At 50.3% G+C, this 21910-nt stretch overlaps 1 protein-coding gene across 8 annotated transcripts in view; it reads left to right on the plus strand.

Annotated features, from left to right (window-relative positions):
* The window catches only part of Nek6 (NIMA-related kinase 6), a 72033-nt gene that overhangs the window by 636 nt on the left and 49487 nt on the right, over positions 1-21910 (plus strand). The window contains exon 1 of one of the 8 annotated variants that reach the window (XM_039105334.2): positions 2656-5005. The exons of 6 other annotated variants lie outside the window; for them this stretch is intronic. The gene's annotated coding sequence lies outside the window, so the exon portion shown is untranslated. Of the gene's footprint in view, positions 1-2655; positions 5006-12014; positions 12059-21910 lie in introns of those variants that run through there. One more of the 8 variants, NM_001277232.1, reaches the window with a different exon arrangement.

The following is a 21910-nucleotide window of genomic DNA, read 5'->3' on the forward strand; positions in this document are numbered from 1 at the left end:
ATGGCCACGCAGGCTGAGGAGGGGGCTGCGCTGCACTTGAATTGAGGTTTTCTAAATACGTCTTAGTTCCCTGGCTTTGTTCGTGGCTGTTTCTAGCTAGGCCAGATTTAGACTCTGCCCCCCATATCTAGGGGTTAGGCCCTAGGGAGACCCAGGGCCCTAGATACTTGCTCTCTCTGCCTGCTCCTCTAAGTTAATCATATTCCCCTGATTTATCTGAGCCCCAGAGGCAGTAACAAATGGGTGACAGCACGCTTGGGACACATCCTTAAGGGCTGTTCGTGACGTTTTGATTGACAGTTTGTGCGTGTGTGTTTGAAAGTTTCAACGGCTTTAAAGCAAACTTTAGAAAGTTTCTGTTCAGAGTTTTACACCACTTGCAAACTACAGGTTGACTTATTGAGGGGAAAATGTCCTCACAGGAGTCTGGTGTGTGTAAAAGGGCATGTTAAAAACCCTGTTGCTAATGGGAGAAGAATTTCATTGAATGGGTGCCTGACTCCCAACAGGAGGAACTTAACCAGTGAACTTTGGACATCATCTTTCAGCACACAAAACCTGGAAGGAAACAAAAAAGACCCACGTTCTTTTTTTTCCTCTTTGTCCTGAAAACTGGAGAAGAAAAAATATCCCCACCTTCTGGATGTGTTGAAACTGTTCCCCTCCCCCATCAGGCCCAGGCTCTCCCTGGATCCCCCACCCCCAAATAAAATATGCCTGTGGGGAGCGGAGGAGTGAGTCACTCCCTGGCAGAGGGCCCCACGGCAAACATTTGGGAAGGTTCTTGCCTAACTTCCCAGAAGAAAAGGCCCGGGATTTAAAATGGTCCCTGTGGTTGTAAGCCTCCGAGCCCCGTCTGCTTCAGAGATGACTACAAAAGTCATTTGCTGTCTTTAAAAAGCCCAAGTCTCAGACTTAAGTGTTGACCGGCCAGGATTTAGAGCCGTTTAGGTTCCCAGAAATGGAGATGCTGACCTTTCCAGGTGGCACATGGTGCGGGAAAGGAGGAGGGAAAGGAGTTGGATCCTTTACAGACTGTGTGCTGAGAGAGGTTCTGGGGGTCCTTAACTCTCCTGGTATTCCATTCTGTTTTTGGGTTTGTGCCCAAGGCATCTGAATCATAGAAAGATCAAATGTGTCCCAGGCCACGAGAGAGAGGGTGGTGGCCAAAGTCTGAGCCACCTGCCTGCCTTCTAGGCCTTCCTCCTTCACTGAGCCCAAGACTTGACATTTGACTTCCTAAGGTGCACAGCTTGGGCACTGAGGACTTGAACACTCATGTCCTCATTAGGACTCACCTGTAAGTTGGAGGTTATTGTCTCTATTATCTGAGAAAACAGACACCAGGGGAGATGAACTGACTGGCAGAGTTCTGAGGAAGTAGCACCATGACCCATGTCCACCATTATTGAGGATGTGCCCGGTGCTGGGCTTGGTACACAAGGTTTGAAGTTATTTTTTCTTGTTCCCACCGACATTGTAAGATGAGAACTGTTATGGTGTCCATTCTATAGATGATGAAACTGGGACATAGGCTATAGAGTGGCAGTACACCCAGATTTTGAACCCAGACTTGTCTGGACAGAGTCTGTAAAATCTAGGTAAGTTGATAAATGGCAAAGTCAGGATTCTAGGACCGGCTTCCTTAACTTGAGGCACACCGGCTGGCTACCTTTATTGTGTTTTTGCTCTTCTAGCATGTTATAAAGCTCAGTGATTTATAACAGGCCAGGTTCTGCAGGCCTGCCTGGTTCCAGAATTTGGGGAGAGGTCCTCCCAAGTCTACCGAGCCACCAGAATGAAGGTAATACACAGTCTTTTCAAGTGCCAAGGATGCCCAAACTGTTGTCCCAGGGAGAATACTATTTCTCTCCCTCAGGTTGGACCAAAGAGGGAGGTGAGGGTGGAGGACTTGGTGAATCATTCAAGATTAGATATGGGTTACAGCCAGGTGTGGTGGCCCACGCCCATAATCCTGGCTGAGGCAGGAGGATTGCTTTGAGTTCTGGGCCAGCCTGGACTTACATAGCAAGTACCAGGTGTCCCAGGATTATACACCAAGACTCCATTTAAATAAATAAATTGATTAAATAAACACATAGATACTGGTTGGAGACAAACCTGGACTCGGCCCCAGGAAAAGCCCAGCCTCTGACCTTGTAGGGAGATGGAGCGTGGTCTCCTGAGAGCCTAACTCTCCATAAAATCTCTGACACGATCACTTTTGCAAAGACTCCTTGTCACCTGTCCTTCAGAACTGGGTCCGCCAGTTCACTTCCTCATTCATTTCCGTTTCTGGTGTTTCAGAAGAGGACCGTGTGTAAGTAAGGACCTGCGTGGTTTGGGCTGTGTCTGCCCAACTCTGTGTCCTCCAGGCCTAACAGGGAAAGGTCGTTCTGTCTCCCTTCCAAGAGTGTCATTTGCAGAGTGCTTTGCGATGCAATGCCTAAATGTAAGGTGTGAAATAATAGATGGTATGGGATGGCTCAGCCACGGTGCTGGCATTGATAGATTCCTCTCCATCTGGCCTGTGATTTGCGGAGGTAAAAATAGGCCTCGTTTCTATGTTTTTATTTATCTAATTTAATTTTTGCTGATGTCATCATAGGCAGCAAAGTGCATGTACTTGGGAGTTTGCTAGCTCTTAGGACTGGGGCTGGTGGAGCAGGGAGATTGTGGAGGGGTCATTTAGGATGGCCTGGGTTTCCGTAAAGGGTTTTGAAACTTTTGAGTGGGTGATCTACTATGTTCTTAGTTCCGTCACCCAGGAAAGGTCATCTGTCTGTCCTTCCTTCCTTCCTTCCTTCCTTCCTTCCTTCCTTCCTTCCTTCCTTTCTTCTTTTGGAAACTTTCTCCCATTCCTGTCTGAATTTGGTAGCACACATAATCCATCCTCAGGCCAAACCTGTGGCCTTCTCAGACTCAAGGTCCAGACAGAAGTAGCACTGGGGCACATCCGTTAGTGGTGTAATTTCCTGTGCCATTAATCCTGGGAACTTGGACTTGAGCGTGTGATCTGGCATTTTGACATCTGCCACTCCAGCAGGACCTGCTATGTGAATATAGACCCACACATACAGGGGACTCCAGTTCTGCATTTTAATCCCCCACAGGCGACTTCTCACGCAGTCTGGCAGCTGAGGAGCTGGTCTCCTAGGCAGGCTTCTGGAACTGTGCTGGCTAGAATCGCAACATCCCCCTGAAACCCTGTTCACCACCCCTGGAGCAGCGCCCTGAGGGGGCCTTCAGATTGCATGTGGGGCCTCTGGATTCATTTAGTTCCAAAGGCTTTACCCACGGGGAACTGCTCTTTCTCTTAGACTTCTATGTGCCGGTGACCTCATAGAAAAGAAAAAGGGGGCTTTGTGTAGGAATTTCAGCCAGTGTGAAGGAATGCGACAGGGAAGGGGCGGGCAGTTGCTGTGGGAAGCCTTAGGCGCCTGGCTTCTCCCCAAATTGTTTAACCCTCACATTTCAAAATCAGGGTGGCCCTGGAGAAAGATTCTTTCAAGGGGAGCCCTCCCTTGTTGCCCTGTCATCCATCAGAGAGGCTCCTGGGGTCCTGCCTTACACACACTCTGACTGCACTCTCAATGCAGGTGGCAGACAGGTGGCATTTGTTCAGGACCCATTCGCTAACACCTGTCCTTCAGCTGGGGGTTTCTGGGAAGGAATCTACCTACAAAGGGGCATGGTTACTTTCCAATGACCTGGTCTGATGTTCAGTGTCTCGCAATGCCAGGGAGAGCAGATCACCAGTGCATGGGGTGGAGGCAACCACAGGAGGCTACTCAGGGTGAACTTTGGGGGCATTGGAAACTGCCGGGTGGTCGATTTTACAGAATGGAAACTGAGGCCCTGAAAGGGTAAGGTACTCATAATCAAATTTAGAATGTGAGCCTTGTCCGTGGAGAGAGGAGGGGTCAGTGGTTAACAGCATTGGCTGCTTTTCCAAAGGTCTTGGGTTCCATTCCCAGCACCCACATGACAGCTTATAACCACCCCAGTTCCCAGGCATCTGATGCTGCCCTCTTCTGGCCTCCAAAGGCACCAAGCAGGGACGTGGTGCACAGACATACATACATGCAGGCAAAACACCCAGACATAAAGTTTTAAAAATAAAGAATTTGCCAGGCATAGTAGACAGCGGTGGTTTGGAAAGAGGTTGGATTTCAGTGCTGGCGCGCCCCTGTGGCACCTCCAGAAAAGGTTTGGGGATCTGTGTTTGTTTTCTTCCTACTCACTCACCACAGGGCTAGACAGTGAGCCCCCTCGGTTTGGGCATGAAGCTGGAAAGTCTCTGAAGGCCTGTGAGCTATTTCAGGTGTGGTTGTTAGGAAGTGAGGCAGATGTTTTGTTAATTATTTATATAGCGTGGCCCAGCAGAGGTCTGTGTTAATAGGAGTGGTCATCACAGACCCCAGAGGGACCAGAGTCCTCAATGAGGACTCTCAGCCCACACTGAAGTCCACTGGGCCTGAGGGAGGCCACATGTATTGTGGGAGCCTCCATTTGAGGCTGTTCAATTGGTTATCTCTAAAAGATGGGCAACTCTGATTTCCAGAATGGCTGTCCCTCTTTTGAGGAAGCTTTTGAGGAAATTTGTCCAGTTCCTTATACCTGAAGCCCACTAGGCTTATGAGGGAGGAGAGGCCAATCGGCTATGGAGAGCCACTCCCTGACAGAGATTCAGGCTTCACTCAGGCCCAGCCTCCACTGCCATGTCCATCCAGTGGGCTGTGTGTGCCAGACAGCAGCTTCCGCTTCTCCTCACACGGCAGACTGACCTTCGAATATAGATGCTGAGAAGTACAGCGTCTGGGACGAGGACCTTCTCTGAAAGGCCACTGAGCATGAGGGCTGTGAGCTTCTCAGAGGGGAGGGGCAAACCCACCCTGCCTTCTTGTCACCTGTGTGCACAGAAAGGGATCTGCTCAGGAGTCATGTCGAGAAAAGCAGCTCATAAAGGATATTCAGACTAGACGAGTCTGTGGAGTGAAGGCAGGTAAGAGTGCGAGGGCCTGGGAAGAAGGGGTGTGAGGAATAAGTCAGGGCTAGGTAAGTGCAGGGTTCCTCTTGGGGTGATAAAAATGGTTGGAGCTAGGTTGTGCGCCATTATGAATGTACCAGATGTCTCTTTACAATGGTTAATTTGGGTATCGTTCAAATGATAGAACACTTGCCTAGCATGTGTGAAGTCCTGAGTTGGATCCCCCAGCAACACACACACACACACAGAGAGAGAGAGAGAGAGAGAGAGAGAGAGAGAGAGAGAGAGAGAGAGAGAGATTAATTTTATATGATTTTAAAGGGAAAAGCAAACCAGAAGAGATTCTGCCGATCTCCTGCCCCATTTACAGATAGGAATTGTGCAGTGCAGAGAGCATGCCTGGCCTGAGATCCTACATAGCTGTCCTGTGGCTTCAATAGGGTTATTCTCCCAGCTTCCAAGCCATGCGTCCTGACGTCTGGGCCTGGGCTTGCGAGTGAGGCAGAGCATCTGCAATCGGAAGCAGGCTGAGTGGACTCTGGTCTCGAAACTGGAGAGACCTGTGTTGGCTAGCATGTGACGCACCCATGTACTCACGCGAGAAACACATCCTGGAGAGATGGTTCAGTGGTAGTTAAGGGCTTGCTCTTGCAGAGGACTCCTGTTCAGTTCCCAGCACACATCAGACAGCTCACATGTGCCTGTAACTCCAGTTCCAGGGGATCAGATGCCCTCTTCTGGTCTCTTTGGGCTCCTGCATCTATGTGGCACCCAAACGGACAAGCAGATACACATACGCGCCCACGTGCGTGCGAGCACACACACACACACACACACACACACACACACACACACACACGAATAAATTTAAATATATTTTGAGACAAGATCTCAGTGTAGCTGTAGCCGGTGTGAAACTTCCTAGCTGATTCTCTGCTGTAAGCACGTGTGCTTGGCCTTTGGAAGTGTCCGCTGTTTTTGGGAGTTGGGTTGGGAGAGGGTAACGAAATCTGACCTTCCGACTAACTGGAAGAAACAGCATGTACCACGGTCCTGTGCTGACAGTATACGGTGTCAGTTGTCTATTTCTTTCAGTTGGGAATGCCATTCCATAGGGCAGGACTTGGTGTGTGACCACCGTGTGTCCTCAGAGCGTGTCACACAGTAAGAGCGGGATTATCAGAATATTTCTGCACTCCAGCGTGATGACATGGGTGTTCAGACATCCCAGATCTGGGGACATTTCAGATTTTCAGATTAGGGTTATTCGATTGGTAAAGTCCACGCAATATTCCAGAATTCAGGTCTGATGTCTGAAGCATGGGGCTGGAGAGGCGACTCAGTGGTTAAGAGCACCGGCTGTTCTTCCACAGGACCCAGATTCAATTCCCAGCACCCACACGTCAGTTCATAACCATGCGTGACTCCAGCTCCAGCGGATCTGACACCCTTTTCTGACTTCCGCTGGCATCAGACATACAATTGGTACACAGACACTCATGCAGGGAAGGAATCCATACACCATATACGTAAATAAGCAAATAAATAAAATCTGAAACATTCCTTGTCCCAAGCGTTTCAGATAAGAGATACTTAACCTACGGGAGGAAACTAAGCCTAGAACAGCTTGTACCTCCCGAGTTATGGAATCTCCTTCCTGGGGCACTTCTTTGTTCAATGTCTGTACAGGAGGGCTTGAGGGGAGGCACATGCCTCTCAAAGTTGGTTTTAATTTTGTTGGGGGTGCTGGGGATGGCACCCAGGTCTCCCCCACGCCATGATGGTTACACTCCCTGCCTTAAACTGTGTTTCTTTTCAAGTAGGCATTGTTGTTTAGAGGGAGTGTCCTTCGTGAAGTGGCTTTGAGAAAATGAAGGAGTTAAACTTTCCAGTGCAAGTTCTAGAGTTGCTGATCCCCAGGTGGGCATGATCCCCAAAGCTACCTCAACCCAGAAATGGAGGATCCTGGGGTGATAAGAGGAAGTCACTCTCTTGTTCTTTTGGTCTTGGTGGATATCTACATGGTAGCAACTCTCATGGCAGCAGACAGCAGAGGCAGGAAGCCTGCCCCAGGGGCTTGGAGGATGCTGCAGCTCCCCTGAACTGATTTGTCAGGCCCTTAAGCATGCACACACTGTGGCTGTGACGCAGAGAAGCTACCGTGTATGTTTTGTTCCTCCTCTGCAGGAATCCCACTGGTCCTTTTTGTTTACTTTCAATGCCAGCCTCCTCGGCTAGTCTGTAAGAATAAAGCTGGAGTTCGTCTGTGCAAAGCCTGGGAACAGGGTTGGGACTGTGGCTCTTGGAGCCAGCCTGGTGGTGACAGCATGGTACGTGGTTTTCTGTAAGGAATGAAGGGCAGTGGGTCCTGTGCTGCCCTAGGCTTGGCATTAGAATCTTTAGCAGGCAGGTTCATGGTGCTATTCAGCCCAGGCTGGAAATAGCCACCTAGGGAAACACAAGGGATCAGATACGTCCCTCTATCCCTCTTCCTAGGCAATGCAGAGGGAACGATTGTACCTTCAGCTAACAGCTGTCTTTTATACATATATTTCTGGTATCCTACACCCTCTGTCATTGATCATCTATAGGTTAGGCATAGCGTGACCCCACTTTTCTGTTCTCTTAAAGGGCAGTGATGTGTTAGGGTATTTCAGTGTTGGCTTGGGACAGGAGAGGCTGTCCTAAAGAAGCATTCAGCTTCTGGCATGTGAGTTTCTGGATCCTCTGATGGCTTGTGGGGCAGCGTCTCTGAAAGCACACACTGCTGAAAATTCCTGCAACATATGGCCACAGTGATGTGCTAATGTTAGCAATCGAGATACTTAATTACATAGGAAAAAAAAAACCCTTTTCCTACTCGCAAGGGTTTACTGGAGAGCCTATATGTCTCAGGCCTGAGGGTCCTGCACAGTTTAAATCAGACTGGCAGATGGGGTATCATTATCATGTATGAATTTATTATCTAATAATTATTTTTTAATTTGGTCACAATTTTATCTGGCAACTTCTTTAATTGTTATTTATCCATCTACATTGGATCCATCCTAGTTTGTGCTTGACCTGATACTGGGACCCGGGGACAGAAGGAAACAGGAGTCAGATGGGCCTGAATCTTTGTTGTGTACCACAATGCCCAGGTGGTGCTGAGGACTGTGGTTGAATCTGCATTTCCCAGTGGGCACTGTGAGAAGTGTATGCTTCCTACTGTGTGTACATCCATAGAGGCCGGCAGTGTGTAGACCGCCCAGCATTTACTGGTTTGATGAGCTCTTTGGGGCCTGGCTCTCTTCTTGTTAGGATCGACTAAATCAGCCACTGCTCACACGCCACGTGATGATGTCCCCTGAACGAACCAGAAACAATCCAGATGCCCCAGGAACCGATGTGAGAACAAGGCACCCCTTCACACATCGCGTCTCAGTTCAGCGTCTTGCCACCACCCAGCATTTTGAGACAGAATGTGAGATCTCGTGGTTGGCTAAATACATAAATATTTTATGTCCCAATATTCTGAAAATGAAGCCCAAATGCACAGAACTGCTGCACATCAGTGCTATGGATCATATGTTATAATAATCTGATGACATGTTGTTTAAATATTTATGGGCTGATGCGACATAACAATGGGGGGAGAGGGGCGTCTGGGAGCAGAGTCATGGCAGATGCTAGAACGGAGGGAGCATATTCTCTCCATCCTGAGATGTGTCACGTGTCGCTGGGGTGTGGGGCAGTAGTGGTGGTTGACATTTATCGGTCATTTGCTGTGAGCTGTACCTGTCAGTGGCTTCATTTTATTTCATCATCACAGTACCCCTTGGAGGATGGGAAAATTAATAATGTCCGCGTTACAGATGGGAAACTAAGGCTCAGGGTAAGACGTGCAGCTAGGAACAAGCTATCAGGGTGACCTGATGCTGCACTTTAAGGTCTTACCACTGTGCCGTTCTTCCATGTGGGTGACAGGTCACATCAGTGCCTGTCCCTTCGCACTGCTCGGAGGACCCCTTACTACATGCTCCTTGGAATTTCCATGTCACAGGAAGGGATGGCTATGTCTGTAAAGTGACAGACGGAATCAAAACTGTGACCATGGGCTGCTATGGTTGAGCGTGTGTGCCCAGCGCACATCCTCAGATGTTCTGCAGCTCTTTCTTTCTCATTTTTCATCCTTGGTTCTGCAGTTGTTACAGGAGGGTTCTCTGCAGATGGTATCCCCTTGTGTCTTTAGTCCCCGGCCCCTGCGTTGGCCTCACCCCTTGCTGCAGGCCAGTAAGTAAAGTTACCAGGTCCTCACTTCCTGCTCAGCTTTGTCATTCCTGCCTCCAGGGAGCCACCTGACTAGACCAGCCAGTGACATCATTCCCTGGTGACATCTGTTGGACATTCTCATGAGCGTCCTGTCCTGAGTTAGCGTGTTTTCTTAACCACTCACTGTCCAGGAAGCTCCCTCAGGGCACAGGCCTCAAGGTTGCCACCTCCATACAGGGCGCATAGACAGCCAACTGAAGTTCAACAAACAAGACTTTCAAAGCATCCTCTTGGAGGTGACAATCCCAGACTTGGTAGTGCCTTCCACTTTGCCAGGACTTTGGAGGTATTCTCAACGCCCCTAGAACTGTAAAGTGCATGTCAGGATCGTGTCAATGGAAGGTGAGAGTGACTGTGTAATTTGTGAGGCCCAGTGTAAAATTGAAGTGCAAGACCCCCCATGTTAAAAGAATCAGCAAGGAGGGAGGGGCTGGGATGTGACTTGTCTAGCATGCAGACGACACACATGTGTAATTACAGCGTTCAGGAGGTGGAGGCAGGGGGATCAGAATTTTGGGGTCATCACTGGCTACTATATGCCATGTTGTGGGCAGCCTAGGATGCATGAGAACCTATTTCAGACCTATTTCCGTCCTCACCCCCCAAAAGGCAACAAGAATCAGAAAACTGGCTTTTCCTTTCTTTGGTATTCACCTCCCTGCCTGTCATGATTTTTATTTAATGTTTACTTCGTGGGCTCGGGAACTCTCAGAGTAAGTGCAGACCCCACCCTGTTGCTCCTTGTGGGGACCACCTGACTCCCACTCTGCCATGGGTGACAGGCTCACTGGGCACCTGTCCTTTGGTGGCAGGACCAATGTGTACTGAAGGTTCAAAGCCCACACCAGCCCCAGGGTTCTCCCAGATATCAAAGGTAATGCCAATAGTGAACCCGGAGAATGACAGGCCACACTTAGCTCCCTTGTCAGGACAAGGTTGGTTGTCCAGGATAGTTTCATAACTGTCCCTCTTAAACACCGTCTTCTCCAACAGAGAAGGTCCCCTTGTCAGTTCTCCCAGAGGAGGTGGGGTTGGGAGCCAGATCATTTAGAGGAAATGATATCTTCATGCAGACCATGATCCCTGGAATGACCACTACCATTCAGCAAGCTGGTCTCTCTTCTCTGGGCCTCGTTTGCTAGACAGACCGTAGAGCCAGCCGTCCTGTCTGTGTTCCTGTCCCTGAGCGACAGAGTTAGCAGTGAAGTAACCGGGCTGCTGAGGAGAGATCAGAATTCGGGGGTCATCACTGTACCATGCCATGGACGGCCTAGGTATAGATTCTGTGGGAAGAGCACCAAGCTGAATGCCCTTCAGAGACCCAAGACATCAGGAAGCTGTAGCTGATGCTTCTGCTAACAGGGACTTGGTTCTAGTTTTGCAGTTAAGGGAGTTGAGAACAGGTAACCAGGGGAGCAGAATGTTTAGCTTCTCAAAGGTCTCTGTGTGAAACTCTGAAGTGGGGAAATAAAACTTCCTTAGTTTCCACTATGCAGCCAGGGACCCAGCCAGATGCTGTGTATGTTTTACCTTCATTTCATTGATTAGCCCTCCTGATCATGCTGCTGAACCCATTATTCAAATTAGGACAACTGAGGCTCAGTATCAGCAGGAAACCTTGAGCCAAAGCTATAAACCAACCCCATGGCTTTAGGTCCCCAGAGTGTAGCCCACAGTTACTGCTGGCATGGCCTCCCATCCCTGCAGCCTGCCATGAGTGTGGAGGTGGGGCACTCAGTGCTTCTGTTCTGCTCATGCCTCTGAGTTCCCACCCTGGCTTCTGGCAGGGAGCAGATTCCAGGGGTAAGCTCCAGCTTCAGCCATGCAAGACTCAGCCCGACCTGCAGCCATCCCTGCCTAGAGACAGAGGAGGTGGGCAGTTAATTTGGACAAGGCTGGTGCAAACCATGCATCCCCACTTTGCCCACTGTAGCTCCTGGTCTGTCACCTCCCCCCATGGGGCCCCAGTTTTCTTGTTTGCGAAGCCAGGGGTGATACAAGTTTGTTTGTTTGTTTGTTTGTTTAATTTGGCCCTCCGTTCCATGCCAGGTCCATGACTTACTGTGTTGGCAAGCAGTGTAACCAAGCTACAGACTGACTTGCTTGGTAAGAGCTTGGTGGTACCTATGGTGTTCAAGTTGCTTTGAGACACGTGGTAGGTCACTCAGCCCCACCCCCTACCTCACCCCACCCCTCCCCACCCTCACCGAGTCTCCTTCCTCTCCTTTAGTCATTTATTTATCTGAATGAGTGGTGTCCTGTTCGACTGTTCAAAGACATGGTCGTGAGTCATGGGGACAAAGTCCCTGCCTTCAAGCAGCCGGTGTAAGGAGCCACATTACTGCCTTGGAACACCGGGGAAGTTCTGAAAGGGAAATGTCCTAGGGAAAGGGTGGCTCTGTTTGGGGCTAGTGGGATTCCCCAGCTTGTGGGGTTGGAGTGCCCTCAGGTCTTCCCTCCCTGCAGAGTAGCAGTGGTGTGTGGGATTTTTCTTACCCTCTGCCACTGGCCGTGGGCTGGGCTGACCAGGTGATAGTCACACTGAATCCTAGGTGTGACTTGATGAAGCAGATGACATTTTAGTTCCATTTTACAGACAAGAGTGGGAGGCTGATCGTGGCTGGGTCATTTACTCAGTGTCACGCGTTAGGGCCTCAGTCAAGCCAGGATTTGAACCTAGGCCCTGGACTCCAAGCCTTCCCTTCTGACCTCTTCATACCTGTGTCCATGGGTGTCCAGGTAGCAGAGGAGCCACAGGTACCTCTTGGGGCAGTGGGTGCCCTGCAGATGTGTGGTCAGGGAGAATAGGGGCAAACTGCTTGTGCTGAGAAGTGAACCTTCCTGCACAGCCCAGGATTGCATTAGCTCCTTGTTGCAGGAGCTGTTGGGATGATGGGGTTGTGCTGGGATGAGGAGGCTGAGGCTTAAAGAGGCTCCACAGACGACTGAGGTCACACAGCCTCATGATCTGACCCTGTTCACGGCGTCTCTGTACCAGCACTGGCTTCTACCTTCCACTCCTGTTTGGAAGCGAAGTGTGGCAGACACCTTAGTGAACTGGGAGGGTGGGTGTGTGGAGCAAGCTCTTTGCATAATTGTGGAAAAGGACACCTATGCCACTGCAAAAACACCTTTGAGATGCTGCTGATTGCTGGGGCAGATGAATGACAGTGTTCTGCGTGTGCGTGCGTTTGTGATGGTGAGGGCGCTGTGTCATATCCCAGGCAGGGTACACTAGTGCTTTATGGCATCCGGAACAGACAAGCCTTTTAGAAGAATTGTCTCCAGGGCTGTCCTATCCCACTGTTGGCAAACAGGCCTAAAACAGCCAGGAAAGCCGTGTTGGGTATTCACAAAGTGGGGAAACTGGCATTTTAGACTCGCTTATTTAAAGCAGGAGTCAGGGAGACGAGAGACTGAGCGGCTTGTCGCCCCACTGCAGCCTGGGAGCTGAGTCTTCAGGGTTTTCTTACCATTTACAGGTTTCGTCGTCGTTGTTGTTGTTGTTGTATATTTGTAAAATGAGGCTTCTGCTGGCAAAAGCAGGTTTTAGCGTGTGCAGTGGTGCTTTCAAGACCTAATAAGGCCCCAAAGGAGGGCGAGTTCCAGCCACGCTCTCCTCCCCCAACCCTCTGTTCCGTCTTGCCTCCTACACCGTGGGCACAGGGTACCATTCATCTTGCTTCCCATTAACAGAATTACTGCCATCACTTCTGCAGGACAAGATGGGCCCTTTGGAACTGCCTTGGGGACAGAGGCAGGATTGGTCGCCAGGCAGTTTTGCTTAGACAGGGAGTGAAAGAGAAAGGGAGGAGCAAGCACGGGCAGGACTCCCACACAGCATGGACTCCCCGGGTGATGAGGCTTGCAGGTTTTAGAGAAGGGGACCATCTGCTCATGTACCCTTAGGGGCTGTGACAGGGCATGTGATAGCTTAGCTGCAGCACAGAAGTGCACAGATGTGACCCTGCTGAGCGCAAAGGGAGGGAAGGAGAGCATCCGGTCTTTATGGGGTTCTCCTACATCCCCCACATTGTACTGGCCACCTTTGGGTACGTCTTGGGTTGTAGGAATCTTTGTGCCCATTTTCCAAAGAGCGGCAGAGGCCCAGAGTTACATAGCTCCTGAGTAGAGGTTCTGGGATATGACCTTCCCCTTCCCCCAAATGATTTTTCCATTTCGGAATACCCTTCCTGGAGGCTTCAGAAAGGAGCAGAATAAGAGCTCACCATCTGACTGTCACCAACTTGTCCCATCCTACCCTGATTCCTTGTGCAAGTGAATTGACATCTGGGGTTCAGTGTTGTGCCAGTGTTGACCCAGGGCCATGCTAAAGTCCTATAGTCCGTTTGCACATCTGTGGGACCCTGAGAGTGAAGGAGGGAATCCCGAGCTATACCTGCACCCTATGTACCCATTTGCTATAGGAGTAGCAATTATGTCACAGTGATGCCAGCTCAGATAGATTGATTGAGGTTGCCTGATATACCCAACTGAAGTGGCTTTGGAGACTGGGATGGATTAGTAATGTCTTCTGTGGCTCACCAGAAAGAAGAGAGGGCCTGACACTTTTACTGGTCTCTAACCTTAAGGGCGCTGTTGTTCTTGGTCAGAACTCCAGTTCTGTGTGACAGCACACAATTAACTCTAGGAGAGAGGGGGAGGATGACCTAAGCGCACAGTTGGAAATCTATGGGTACTAGAAGGAAGGATTGATGAAGGCTTCACAGCCCCTGAGAGAGCCATCAAGTGGAATTCTTCTACTGTAAATGTTTGTAAAAAGCATTTTTAAACTTCTAGGGATAAGGCTGAAGTGCCTATGTATTTAAACCAGGTCTGTCTGCTGTGCACCACGTTTATTTCCTGAGTGCCTCTGAATAAATGACTTTAGCTCTCAGTCCCGGTCTCCTCATCCTTAAAGTGAAGCTCATTCTCTACTCACAGGACAGTGAGGAGGGGTGTCTCAGGGGATGGAGGACTTGGAGTGCAGATCCATCAGTGACAAATCGGTATTTAGAGTCAGGCCCCGCCCTTGCACCTGCCTTGTGCCAAATTCTGGGCTCCTGTGCTGGTCTTGCATCTCAGGAATTTGGCTTAGGCAGTACTGCCCTGAGGTGGACTGAACAGGACCGTGCCGTCCCCTTCTCCTTTTATGCAACCCCTGGCCTCCAAGGATGTTTTTCCCCCTCTCCTGGACTTGGGGCCCATCTATGGCTAGGACAAGCCCACTTCCTGTGTGATCCTGAACGTAGGCTGGTGCAGCTTTCCATGACAGCCCCCAAGGAACTAGCAGTGTATCCAAGGCCTGGTTTCCAGGGGAGCAACTAAGCCTGGAACTCTTGCCTCCAACTCTAAGAGTGATAAATACGAAAGCCTGAGACTCAGTCCGCACAACCACAAGATACACTGCCCCCGAGGCACAGCCAGCTAGGGTTGCCTGCAGGTTGGTGACATAGGTTATCCTCTAGCCTGCCACATTGCCCAGCGTAACCCTGTGGGCCCCTGGCCTTGTCTAAGACACTCCAGGCCAGCCGGGGTGGGAGGTGGGGATGGATGATGACCGTGGCCCAACCCCAGCACATGCAGTAAGCACAGATGGGTGCTAAGGCAGTCCCAGTGGGACTGCTATACCTGGATTTACAGGGGATTCTGTTTGTCTGTGTTTGAGAGAGGGTCTCATTTTGTAGCTCTGATTGGCCTGGAACTCTCTTTGTAGGCCAAGCTGGCCTTAGACTCATAGATCTACTGCAAGGAAACTCTTTAGAGCAGAGAGTGGAACTCCACCTGTGGTGGGAGGCCATTGGGCAGGTTTGGAGCCAGGGCATCATAGTCTGTGGCAACTGGGGGCAGGGCACTGCGGACGCTAGGGTGGAAGGGACAGGTAGAGGACAGAACTGGCCCAGAGTGAGGGGTGAGTTGGGAAGCCTTTGAGCCTTGAGTGGGACTACAGACCACATCCCATCTTCCCTGTGGTTTACTCGCCCTGGGCCGTAGGGCCAGTGTTGGAGGGCATGGCCTTTCACCTTACGATGTTCCTTATCTGTGGATTCGGGTGAATCAGGTGCCCGCAAGAGTCACAGGGAGAAGGAAATGGAAATCCCAGCGAAACAAATCCCTACGGCAAGTCAAAGGGGCCATGAGTCCTCAGTGATAGCATGAGCCACATTGTGTGTCCTGGGGTGTGTCTTGAGGCAAGGGAGCTCCACCTGACACCCCAAAGTTGACAACTCTCTTAACAGTATGCTATTTGTATATCAATATTTGTCATATTTAAACTGCATCAACTCCTCCCACTAATGTTTTTATCAGCACATCGGCCAGGGCTTTCACACACTACTGGTTGGTTCTCGTCTCTGAACAACTTACTATTTAGTTATTTGTTGCTGGGGATGGGATAAGGTTTTGCTGCATGGTTTAGATCGGTCTGACACTCACTGTGTGCCCTGGCTGACCTTGAGTTCACAATTGTTTATTTAGTGGTGTTAGGGTATGGGGTGGTGGCATGAGGAGTCAGTCAGTTCTCCCTTCTGCCACACCGCCTCGCCAGCCTGATGCCCAATCTTGAAAGTGAACCCACAACTGGAAGAGATGGGGTAATTTTCCTAAAGCCACACAGCAAGGAGGCAAGCCCTCAGCCGTCTCCTCTGGAAGACCCTGGGCTACCCCCTTCCAGAACCAATAGCTTTAAGCAGGTGCAGCTTTGTATAAAGACCTGTCAAGCAGCTAGCGTCATCTGAGATGGGGCTGTATAAGTAAGAGGCCTTAGGTGTTGAGCCTGAGAATGGCCACTTTATCTGGGAGCCTTAGTGGTCCATAAGGGAGAGGGGTAGGTCATGGACTAGCCAGGATGCATAAAACTGATGTCCCAAAGTCTGTTCATGGCTGCGGCTGCTCTCACTCTGCAGGAGATGCCACTCATCTGGGTGTTGGGTGGGAGGCCCCTCACCTCGGTTCCCTCAGTCACACTCAAAGCTTTCCTGTGAAAAACAAGGTCCTCTCCAACTTGCTGGGGACCATGTGAAAACAACTGATAAAATATGTAAAGCTCACAGCAAAGGGAGAGAAACACCATGGGTGTGTTAATTTTCCTAAATCCGGACTTCTGCATGTTCCCCCCCCCAAAACCTCCCCCCTCCACAACCCCAATCATGGAGGCTGCCTTGACTCCAAGGGATAAGAGAAGCCAGAGATGATGGGAGTGTGTCAGCCAAGCCCTGGCTGTGCAAGCCGCCTGCCTCTGAGGCATTTAATTTCCCAACTGTGTCACCAATCTGCAGGCACCCCTAGTCGGCCGTGCCTCCTCCCAATGGGAGTGGACCATGTGGTCCTGGTGAGTCTCGGCCTCTTGTATTTATTTACTGTTTGTCTCCAGAAGAGTCTGAGGTCATGCTCTCAGAGCAGTTGCTCTGGGGCTTAGAACCCACCTGTGCTTACTGCATGTGCTGGGCTTGGGCCAGGGTCATCACTATTCCAGCTCCCCACCCCCACTGGCTTGGAGTGTCTTAGACGATGCCAGGGGCTCATAGGGTTACTCTGGGTGTGTGACAGTATAGTAGGGTAGATGATAGCTTGTTAAGATAGTCTTGCCGGTGAGAGAACGGGAAGCTGAATGGTGGTGACAGCAATGTTTGCTGTTCTGTGGGCCTGCTACATACAGCAGCTGGAACCTTCTGGTGGGCCAGCCTTGGGAATAACTTTCCTGCCAAGGAGTTGGGAGTCTTCTGGAATTAGACTGTACTGGGGTCCACTCCCCCCCAACCCCAGGGTCCCCTGGGACACAGTAAGACTAGTTGGTCTCCATCCTAGTCCACTCAGGGGACCTGCTCCTGTGTTGTGTCACATTGTGTCCCAAGTCGTTTGCAGCGTGATCCATTTAACTGTCCCAGTGACCCCCGGAGGCCAGGTCCTCTGATTTCCCCCACCTGACTCAGTCCCAGTCCTTATCTCCTCCTGCCTGCCTGAATGACAATGTCTGTTGGCATCTGTGTCTGTCTCCCTCTAGGAAGGCTGCGCATTCTCCACCTCAAGCCACGCTGTGTCCCTAGCCCCTCAGGCACGATCCTTTCAAAAGAAAAAAAAATGCTTAAGAGATGGCAGAGTGAGTTACGTATTGTCTCAGAAGGATCACTGAGCCCTCCTGGAGGACAAGTGGACCCTCAGCCACATCTTTAGGGCCCCTTGGGAGCCCTTGCCTATCTAGCCTCAGCTGCTCCCCCCTCCCCAACTTTGAGCTTGGAATTCTGAGTGTGCCTGCCTGTGTCCCCACACTGTCACACTGCCCAGAGAAACTTCAGGTCCACGCTTGTGGCACTGCTCTCAAACGTGTCCTGTGACTGCTACAAGAATCTGGGCATTTAGCCCAGAAAAGAGTGTGTTTCTTGGCTTCCTGAGAAAGGGGCCCACCCTGCCCCTCTTGGGGCACACAGAATGGAAAGAGGGCAGATGGGCTTTCAAGCCCTGGGAAGCCATGCTGCACCAGACCTTATCATCTGAGGCCACCTGCTGCCCTGTGCCCATTGGCCCCAGCTGGGGAGTGTGTCCTGGTATGGGAGCTTCTAAGGGAAGGAACACAGCTCCCCTTGCTCTCTGGTTACTGCAGGGCAGATATGGGTGCAATGTTCTCAAAGCACAGGGTGACCCTTGTCCATTGGGTCATCAGGCCAGCATGTTTTGAGAGCTCCTCCCTGAGCACGAGGCATCAGGTCCCACGCTCTGCAGGGGCCAGGCTTGGGTTTACACGATGAGTTTGATGGAGCTGGAGATGCTGGGCCCTTAAGTCCACACATTGTGAGATTTCACTGTTGCTTCTTGTCACTAGAGGGGCTCATGCTTTTCCTTTTTCTCCCCCACTGCCTTGACCTGGGGCTGGCTGTCTCCCTGGTGCTGGGACACTGCTTGTGGCAGCCGGCCTTTGCTGGAACTGTCACAGGTTCCAACGGAGAACACATCTTTGCTTTCTCACAAAAGGACACGAGGAGGCCCAGCCTCACCTTCCTTAGCCAAGACTGAAGGGAATCTCTGGTACAGAGGCTTAATTCCTTGCATGCTGAATCCAGAGCCAGGCCAAACCTGGAACTGTGGAATATGTGCACCCAGCCCCAGTGAAATGAGAGAACAGAAGGATAAGCCTGGCATTAACAACTTTCTGATGTCAACTGTCCTTTCTCCTGAAGAATGGTGATAATAGATGGAAATTTTAGATGCTGGAAAACGCTGGCAGCCTTATGTCTGTCTTCAGATTTTGGGGGAAGCATTATAGGCCTTTGAAATCCTTTGAAGTCCAGGAGCCAGTGTAAGCCACATCACATATGACCATCAGTCTGCCCCCCATTTCCTAAGGCTGTCTTAACAAGTAAGCTCAGAGTGAGTGTTAGCACAGTGGTCTCATAGGCTCACTCTCACAGAGGCCTGCTGTCTGGAGCCAAGGTACTGGGGTTGCTTTTCTCTGGAAGGAGAGTTGCTATGGCTTCTGCTGAATGATATCAGTGTTGAGCTGTAAACCCATCGTGGTCTGCCTCTCTTGTCATGTACTATTGCCTGTCTGTCTGTCTCTGTCTGTCTCTGTCTGTCTGTCTCTGTCTCTGTCTCTCTCTCTCTTTCTCTCTCTGTGTGTGTATTTACATTTCTTCATAGAAAGACCAATTGGATTAGGGCTCATCCTAACCCTGCATTACCTCAGTTTAACTCAATTATAGTGGCAAACAGCCTATGAATATGCCTCAATTTACAATCCAGATAAGATCGCTCTAAATTGAAGTGCAGCTGGGCAGTGGTGGCACATGCCTTTAATCCCAGCACTTGGGAGGCAGAGGCAGGAGGATCTCTGTGAGTTCGAGGCCAGCCTGGTCTACAGAGCAAGTGCCAGGACAGTCTGGGCTACACAGAGAAACCCTGTCCCCCCAAAAAGCCAAATAAGTAAATAAGTAAATAAATAAATAAATAAATAAATAAATAAATAAATAAAATAAAAAAAATTGAAATGCCCTCATTTAAACCCTGGAGGGACACCGAGTCCCCCCAGCCTTCTGGCAGGTTTTCACACTGCACCGTATAGATGGATGGTGATTCCCCTCATGACTGTGGGACTGATGGGCTATGGCTGCCTCTGCTCAGCCTCCTTAAGATCTAAGACCATGTATGGGTAGTTTGGGAACAGATTGAAATTAAAAATCAAAAGTTAGATTTCTGCAGACAGTGTATCCATTTTGTACCGTTACAAAGTCAACAAGTCGTAAGTTGGAAGTATGCTTCAGTAAGACTGCTTATACTCCCAAGGCCATGTTCTCAGGTTCCAGGTAGACTTGACGTTTAGGGGAATAGCATTCTGTAAGGACAGGAGACATCTGGAATGAGAGGAAGTCTGCAGAGCCTGCTCCAATCCTCTGGAAGAGACAAGCATAGAAGGACCCAAGCATTGGAGGGAGGGAGGGAGGTACAGAGATAAGACTAGGATCACACTGTGCAGGGTAGGGTACTCCCTCTGCTCCTCTGCCTATGCAGTGGGCCTGGAGACTCATGAGGACAGGGTCCTAACTCTAGAACCTGTCCACTCTGTGCCTATGATAGGTGCCCAGACCACATCCACCATTAGCGCAGCCTTCCGAACAGCTTGTCTTTAACACAGGCTATCATTTAATCCTTTGGAGGCATCAGCTGGGGTAATCGAGGGTCCAGAGCTTCTCAGAACTTAGCATCAGTCCTACCTTGGCTGCTCAGAAGGAGGAATTCCTCTCTGGAGAGTGACAAGGCCCTACCATTCTGTTCCTAGCACAGGCAGCCAACAAGGCCTCCCCTACTGTGGATAAAGGAAGGAAGGGAATCTGGCAGGCAGTTCCGGGTATCCCAGCCGTGACACCTCCCAGAGAAATCTTGAGCAATCACACACATCCTGTACCCAGACTAAGCTTCACCTCTCCTCCTCTGTGAAGTAGAAGTAACATTCTGGTCCTGCCCACTTCAGGAAGAGGAAACTAGGTAAACTTGAGGGTGTGAATCCTTCCTGTACCCAATAGAGGGCTTGGCCCTGGCATACAACAGATAGCTTATGAAGTCCTACTGAATAGAAACTTGACGCTGTCAGCACAACACCACACTGCTCCGGAGCGCCTGCCACCAGGTCTCTCCGTAGCATGCATGCCTTCATGAGTGGAGTAGCCATGAGCACAGGAAAGGTGCTTCAGGCATTGAATGCTCGAGTGACCCATCAGCGTATGCCAACACTTGGTGCTCTGGAAAGGAACACCAGAAGGAGAGTCCGGGCAGTTGATCTCTGCTCCTCTCAGGGCTAGCTGTGTGTGGGTAGACTCAGGGCCCTGTGAATCTGAGTCAGACCCCTCTGGTTTCCAGATTCAACTCCACTGCTATCACTGTGGATTCTGTCCCCAGCACACAGCGGGTGTTCCCAGCCTCTGAGCTGTCCTTCCTGCCTTCCACTCACAGGTACTTCCGGCTCTGAGGAAATACTCCATAGCCCCAGGGCCTCTTCTGAGGTCTCTGATGAGAGGCCTTGTGTAAGTGGACAGAGTAGGAAATGCAGGTGGACTTTCTTAATGATTATTCCGTGTTGATAAAACCAAGAACAGAGCCAGGAGAATTTCCTGAGTGATCAACACAGAATTCCCTCTGTAGATTGCAGTGCCTGAGGAACAGGACACCTAGGAAGGAGACTGCTGGATAGTTACCTAAGGTGATAGTTATTCCAACTACCCTTGGGCCTGCCTGAGTGGCTGTCCAGATTACACCCTACTCCAGTGCCTATTTCTAGAGGATTCCAGATGCCAGTGAAGGGGGCATGTGTGCACCCAGAGCCCAGGGCCACCTATATGCCCAGAACTTTCCTTACATCCCCGTTTCTGATGAGGGTACCTCTTAATTTCACAGGCAGAAGACTCTGCCGGGTTCACTTCATACTTTATGAAGTCACACTGGATTTGTTTGTAGGGCGGGTGTCAGGGTGTGTACACTCGTTTGCTACGGACACACCCGTGTGTGTGGCAGTCAGAGGAGGGCATCAAATGTCATACTCCGTCGCTTTCTGCCTTATTGCTTTGAAATGGTCTCTCACTGAACTTGGACCTAGGCAGGCAGCCAGTAAGCACCAATAATCCTCCTGTCTCTGTGTCCCACAGCACTGGGGTTATAGACACGTGTGGCCACTCCCATCTTTTTTATGAGAATACTGGGGATTAGAACTCAGATTCTCATGTTACCACAGCAGGCCTTCTGACCCACTGAGCCACCCTGAATTTTAGACTTTTACTTTATTCCCTTCCCTGCTCTCTCTCCAGAGGCGAGTTTATACCTCTCTGAGCCCCAGTTTCTTGTAGAGGCAGCAGTGCTAGCCCCATGGGGTTAGTTGATTCATCCACATACATTACCTGTGCATGGCATGGGGAGGGGACGAACATGTGATGTAGTGGTCGTTTCCTCTTAGCATGGCTTTTCTTTACTCAGGAGAATCAAGAGAAACCAAATTGGCTGGCTATTCGTTTAAGCCAAAAAATGCTGGAAGAATTCTGTTTGGGAAGACAGGCTTGGGTTTTTGGTCAGAACTATGCTCCCTCTGGAATTGCATGGTCGGATGTCCAGGCATATTTTAAAAGCTTGGTG

Source organism: Rattus norvegicus, chromosome 3, assembly GCF_036323735.1.
Source record: "Rattus norvegicus strain BN/NHsdMcwi chromosome 3, GRCr8, whole genome shotgun sequence".
In the NCBI taxonomy this organism is placed as follows: Eukaryota; Metazoa; Chordata; class Mammalia; order Rodentia; family Muridae; genus Rattus; species Rattus norvegicus.